This window comes from Stomoxys calcitrans, chromosome 2 (genome assembly GCF_963082655.1).
Source record: "Stomoxys calcitrans chromosome 2, idStoCalc2.1, whole genome shotgun sequence".
Taxonomy (NCBI): Eukaryota; Metazoa; Arthropoda; class Insecta; order Diptera; family Muscidae; genus Stomoxys; species Stomoxys calcitrans.
In genome coordinates, this window is record NC_081553.1 from 233,837,881 (window position 1) to 233,845,144 (window position 7,264).

Consider the following 7,264-nt stretch of genomic DNA (forward strand, 5'->3'; position numbering starts at 1 on the left):
AGCCAATTCGAATAAAAATTGCGCCCTTTGGAGGCTCAAGAAGTAAAATACAGAGATCGATTTATATGGGGGCTGTATCAGGCTATAGACCGATTCATTATAAATACGTATGTTGATGGTAAAGTGTCATACAAAACTTGAGGCAAATCGTATAATAATTGCGACCTCTAGAAGCTCAAGAAGTCAAGACCCAAGATCGGTTTATATGGCAACTATATCAAGTTAGGCGCCAATTTGAACTATACTTGGCACAGTTGTTGGATACCATAACAAAATACTTCGCGCAAAAAATCATTCCAATCGGATAAGAATTGCGCCCTCTAGAGGCTCAAGAAGTCAAGACCCAAGATCGGTTTATATGACAGCTATATCAGGTTATGGACCGATTTAAACCATACTTATTACAGTTGTTGGATATCATAACAAAACACGTCGTGAAAAATTTCATTCCAATCGGATAAGATTTTGCGCACTCTGGAGGCTCAAGGAGTCAAGACCCCAAACTGGTTTATATGGCAGCTATATCAAAATATGGACCGATTTAAATCATACTTAGCGCAATTGTTGAAAATGATACCAAAACACCACGTGCAAACCAAAACACCACGTACGAGAATTGCGCCCACTAGAGACTTAAGAAGTCAAGGCCCATGATCGGTTAATATGGCAGCTATATAAAAAAATGGACCAATAAGGCCCATTTACAATCCCAACCGACCTACACTAATAAGAAGCATTTGTGCAAAATTTCAAGCGGCTAGCTTTACTCCTTCGCAAGTTAGCGTGCTTTCGACAGACAGACGGACGGACGGACAGACGGACGGACGGATGGACAGACGGATGGACAGGCGGACATGGCTAGATAGACTCAAAATGACCTGACGATCAAGAATATATATACTTTATGGGGTCTCCGATGCATATTTCAAGGTGTTACAAACAGAATGACGAAATTAGTATACCCCCATCAAGACCATACATCTGGTGATCAATATATCCAAATATTAGCCGATCTGCACCATATTCTGGGGGAATTGTAGAGCTTCAACATGTTTCACTCCTCTAAATTTCAGCAAAATCGGTAACAAATACATTATGAGTGGGTGAGATAAAGGGAAATCGGTCTATATGGCGGCTATACATCATAACGACACTGACGTTGAATGGCCAAACACAGCTGACTGTGTTAAATTTCAGCGAAATTTGGACTGAGACCTTAAATCGGGAGATCGGTCTATATGGAGGCTATACTAAGATATTGATCGATTAGAACCATATTCCGCATGGATGTTGTGCCAAATTTCAGCCAAATCGGGTAATAAACACTTTAAATCGAGAGATCGAAGTATATGGGGCTATAATAATTTAACCTGCTTATGGCCACAAAAGGATCTGTGCAAAGTTTCACCTCAATATCTTCATTTTTATACCCACCACCATAGGAGGGGGGTATACTGATCTAGTCATTCCGTTTGAAACACATCAAAATATTTGTCTAAGACCCCATAAGTATATATATTCTTGATCATCTCGACGTTCTAAGTCGATCTAGCCATTTCCGTCCGCCCGTCCATCTGTCGAAATCACGACAGCGGTCGAACGCGTAAAGCTACCCGCATAAAATTTTGCTCAGATACTTACAATGGATGTAGGTCATTGGGGATTGCAAATAGACCATATCAGTTCAGATTTGTATATATCTCCCATTAAACCGATCTCCCGATTTGACTTCTTGAGCCCTTACAAGACGCAATTTTTGTCCGATTTGGCTGAAATTTGTCATGTAGTGTTTTGTCATGATTTCCAACAACTGTGCCAGGTACGGTCCGAATCGGTCTATAACCTGATATAACACCCATATAAACCGACTTCTTGTGCCCCTTCTAGTTGTGTTTCAAAACAAAAGCGTGTTCTACACCATACTCAATAGTCTTTGGGTATATATGGCACCTAAATGTCAATTTGACAAAGGTGTTGGTGAAGATACATGGGGTATCAGAAATCGTTTTGCTGATGTTGTAGCAGTTTGTTGTGTTCTATCTTTCGTCTGCTTGATTCTGTTGAGTGACAAGACCCAGGAACTCTGCGACTAAGATGGGGTGCGTCCACAGTCTGAGTCGAGTGGATCTGGCGTGTATCGTACGGTCCCTGGTTACAATCGGCACATACATCTTGCACGTCGGCATCAATCCTTGCTTTGTAAGAGTTGAGGAGGCTGCATCTGCCGGAACGTAATTGAGCCAGTACTATGCTGGTTTGCAGGGGGAGGTTAATTTCTTCAGGTGCAATGGGAGGCGGTCGTTCTGCAAGGACTACATTCACCCGGTAGCCATTTAACGCATTTGCTGCATGAATGTTGTCTAGACCTGCTTGATCTAGGGGTACTCTTGTGGACCTCACGCTCTAGATCATAAAGATCTACCTTAAGGCTTCTGGGCGGTGAATATCTATCCACAAGATGATGATTTGGAGGGTCTCTGCGATAACAGCCCACAAGGTATAGCTTTGACAGCAAGTAGTTATGTCTTCGCACTGGTAGGATCATTCTCTCCTGATGGAGGTGGTTCACATGAGAATTGAGGAGTCAGCCGTCGCAGTTCGGCGGCATTCTGACAAATCTGAATATTATTCCACTGCATGTCACAAAGCTGACGAGACCACACTGGCGCTGCATAACTTACCACAGACCAGCCAATTGCTTTTTCCGTGTGCAACAAAGTTTCTTTGTCTGCACCTCAAGTGCTGCCAGCAAGTGACTTGAGGACTTTGTTTCTACTTTTGACTTTATCGCAAATTGCTGTGACATGTGGGAAGAATGTGTAAGAGCTGTCAAATGTGACTCCAAGTATTTTGGGACACTTCGGAATCATTTCTCCATCGACCATCACAGTCAGCTCAGTATTCACCCCACTCGCATTTGTAGTGAACAATGTAGCCGAAGAATTGGTGGTAGATATCTTCAGATTTCTTGCAGCGAAATATGAGGCAAGTTCGTTGAGGTAGACGTTCAACCTATCGCAGATGTCATCAATGGTTAGGGGGCCTGATGCCATGATCGTACAATCGTCCGCATATGATGCGATCTCTATGCCGTCTGGAGAGAGTGGAATGGAGGACAGATAGAGGTTAAACAGTGCCGGAGATATCGCCCCATCACCCCACCACAGGGAACTCCCTGTTTCACTCTATGGTGCCTCGACTTCTTATCCCTAAATTCCACGAATGACTGGCGACCACACAGATAATTCGCGACCCAGCATTTCAAGCCTGGCTGGAGCGACGTGTTGGCGATGTCCTCAAATAGTTTGGCATGGCTGACCATGTCGAATGCCTTCGATAGGTCCAGTGCCACGAGGACCGTCCTATCACATGGCCTGGGATGATCGAAGCCACGGCAAATGCGTGCGGTGATGGCATTCAAAGCAGTTGTTGTGCTATACAGTCTTCGAAATCCATTTTAATGCTCGGCGAATGGAAATTCTCCTACAAGGCTCGGGAGGAGTAATGCCTCAAGCGTTTTTGCTACTGGTGAGAGAAGGGATATCGGTCTGTACGACTCTCCCAAACTCGGGTCCTTTCCAGGCTTCAGTAGCGGGATCACTCTGCCCATTTTCCAGACATCGGGAACTATACGAGTGTTCAAAGACAGGTTGAGAACAAAAGTAAGGTACTAAATTCCAGGTGAATCCAGATTCTTCAACATCAATGTAGAGATTCCGTCGGGGCCCAATGCCCTGGATGATTTGGCGCCACGGATGACATTCGTAACTTTGCCCACGGTAAATTGCGATGGCTGTCTATCGACTCGTAGACCACATCGAATCCCATCACGCTCGTCTGCGAGAACCACTGCCTGCGCCGGGAAATTGAGCCGCACCTGGAGTATTTGACCGGCTGGTATAGAGCGAGCGGCTGCTGCGTTATTGATGTCTCGAAATTTTCTCTCGGCAACTAGCATATCCGAGGAGGGTGGCACATCGCTGAAGCGGCGATTGGTATACCCTATGAAGCCAGCCAAATCGGCCTTCTTCTGATTGATAAACGTCCGGCTCTCACAGGCTATGAAGTCGGGTGATCGGTTAGTGGTGAGAATTATGGGGGGGTGGTCTAACCGGAAAGACATGACGGCTTGCCTGGATACGACACTCAGGATATCAGGGGATGCAATGGAAATATCTGGCTAGCTGGTGCTACTCCTCGTAATCCTAGTGGGGACATCCTCATTCAGAAATCGTGATCCACTCATAGTGTTTTGAATAATCACACACATTTGCTCAACTTTTATAAGTTCTTTGCTATACTATTCTTTGAATTTAAAGCATCAAGAAAAAATTTAAATAAAAAACGCAAACAGACAATATTTTTATCGTTCAGATAACAAACATTTTTGGAAGTGGACTATCTTTCAGATACCCTTCACCTTTGCACGAATGTATTTTGCCGGTATTTTGGCCCATTCCGTACAATTCCTCTTCAGTGCATCCAGACTAACATATTTTTTAGTCATTTACCTGCTCTCTCAAGTAGCCCAAATAGAAAAGTCTATCGGATTGGCATCTGGCGAATTAAACAGCCACCGTGGGTGGTTGGCATCCTTGGCAAAAGAAATTTTTAAGTCAAGTTGAGATGTTATTGCATTCTCATAACCTCTCACAGCCGTTAAAAGTTTCACATTCCACCAAAACAACATGTGTAAACGCTGTTCAGTACTTCCATTCTTTGAAAGTTATTTTTCAGGAAATTACCAAAAATATAAATTCAGGCCAAAATATTCACTTGTTGTCTTTATATGAGAGTTGGTAATTTTCTACCCACACAACAAACATATTTTTAAAGTAAATAGACAGTTTTTTTCACACTAGATTCGAACGTCAGTTCGGGTCTTATCTAAGCCTTTTTTTATAAATTTTTGACAAAGCGAAAAAAAAATTTATTACTCATCGAAAAAAATGTATTATCTATTACACTAGTATACAGATAGTAGCAAATAGAAAATTCCTACTTAGCATGGAATGTGTTTATGTCAAATTTACACTTTTTTACCAAAATTAAAGACTTCCGTCCAACCTCGAAAACAGCAGAATCGATTTTCTTGAATTTTTCACAGACTGGTCCAGAGAGAACAATAGGCTATAAAATTTTGTATACCCTACACCATAGGATGGGGGTATACTAATTTCATCATTCTGTTTGTAACACCTCGAAATATGCGTCTCAGACTCCATAAAGTATATATCTTCTTAATAGCCGTGACATTTTAAGTCGAACTTGCCATGTCCGTCCGTCCGTCCGTCCGTATGTCTGTCTGTCGAAAGCACGCTAACTTTTGAAGGAGTAGAGCTAGCCGCTTGAAATTTTGCACGAATACTTCCTGTTAGTGTAAGTCAGTTGGGATTGTAAATAGGCCAAATCGGTCCATATTTTGATATAGCTGCCATACAACCGTTCTTGGGTCTTGACTTCCTGAGCATCTAAAGTGCGCCCGATTTGACTGAAATTTCGCACAAAATTGTTTTGATCTCACTTCCAACAACTGTGCGAAGTATGGTTCTAATCGGTCCATATCCTGATAAAGCTGCCATACAAACCGATCTTGGGTCTTGACTTCCTGAGCCTCTAGAGGGCGCAATTCTCGTCCGACTCGTTCCAACAACTATGCGAAGTACCGGTTTGACCCCAACCCCAAATCTCCTCTAAACAGATATATTCGAAGTTCACATCAATTTGACACTCAAAGAAAAGTATTAAACAGTAGATTACAAAAATGGCATATAACATTAGGTCCATGTAATGGTATGTCGCCCAACCTCAAATACCCCCAAATGGCCATATTAGCCGACCATGGCAATATGGCCCTTAAATGAAAGGTATTTGGGAGTAGATTACAAATATGACATCCTCCTATAGATACGTTAAATGGGGTTTTTAACCCATTATGTAGAAAACGAATTTGAAGCCAAGTGCCGGTGGCCGCCCCAGCCCTAAAACACCCTTCAAACGGTACATATATACTGGCCATGGCAATATGGGGTTCAAATTAAAGTGATTTGGAAGTCCAGTATGAATTTGATATCCAAATTTCAGTCAAAATGTCTGAGGTGCCATTCCTCCTTAAAAAGCACTTCTCATTACCATAATTTTTAGAAACACCAGAAACCGAGCAGGGGCAAGCTTCTCATACATCAATGAGTGCTTTCCGATTCAAGTTTAAACTCAATGATAAGGGACCTTTTTTATAGCCGAATCCGAACGGCGTCCCGCATTTCTTTGGGGAAACTGTTTTAAATGACCATCCATGGCATTGTACCCCGCAAATGTCGCCAACCACCGATGTTCTCGCCAGGATTCGAACGCGTTCAGCGTCATAGGTTACAATGGCACGAATTCGATATCCGCATTAACTGAATTTGGCAAAGAACGGCCCAGATTTGGATATAGCTGGCATATAGACCGATCTCTCGATTTAAGGTTTTGAGGCCATAAAAGGCGCATGTATTGTCCGATTGCGCCAAAATTTGGGACAGTGAGTTGTGTTAGGCTCTTCGACATTTTGCTGCAACTTCGACCAAATCGGTCCTGATTTGGATATGGCTGCCATATAGACCGATATCTCGATTTAAAGTCTTGGCCCCATAAAAGACGCATTTATATTCCGATTTACTTATTTTATTTTATTAAAAAAAAAAAAAACATATCTGTTAAGTTCATTTAGTTGGTCTGAAGACATAATTCAAACCTATGCCTATTCATCTGAAGCCATTATCATATTTATACTGACAAATTCATGGAGCCTATAAATTTCTTGAAACATTTTTGAACGTTAGCATACTGAATTCGTTGGAGTTGAAAAATAACTCAGGTTGAGGAAATGACGTTTTAGCTACAGCTGGTTATAGTTTTGCTATCGTCCAAGTGTTTTTTTTTAACAATAAGCTAAAACATTTATTCAAATTCCAGTCTCTATTTTATTGTTTATTGTATTCTAAGCTCAAGAATTTTGCGTGTATTTAAAAACTCGATTTGAAATTTTATTTCAAAAAATTAATGACGAAACGTGTCATTCTCTCCGCATCAATTGTTAGCCAGTGTTACCTGAACTGGTTATGGATTTGTTTTCGTATCGGAGAAAGAGAGCGGCTAACCGACTCTAACTGCCGTGTATGTTTTGGTTTGTTTTTTGTGTTTTTTTTTTTTTTCTTATCTCATCTAATTGACGACCATACCCTACAATTGCAGGCAGATATGCCTTAACAAGTTGCCCACT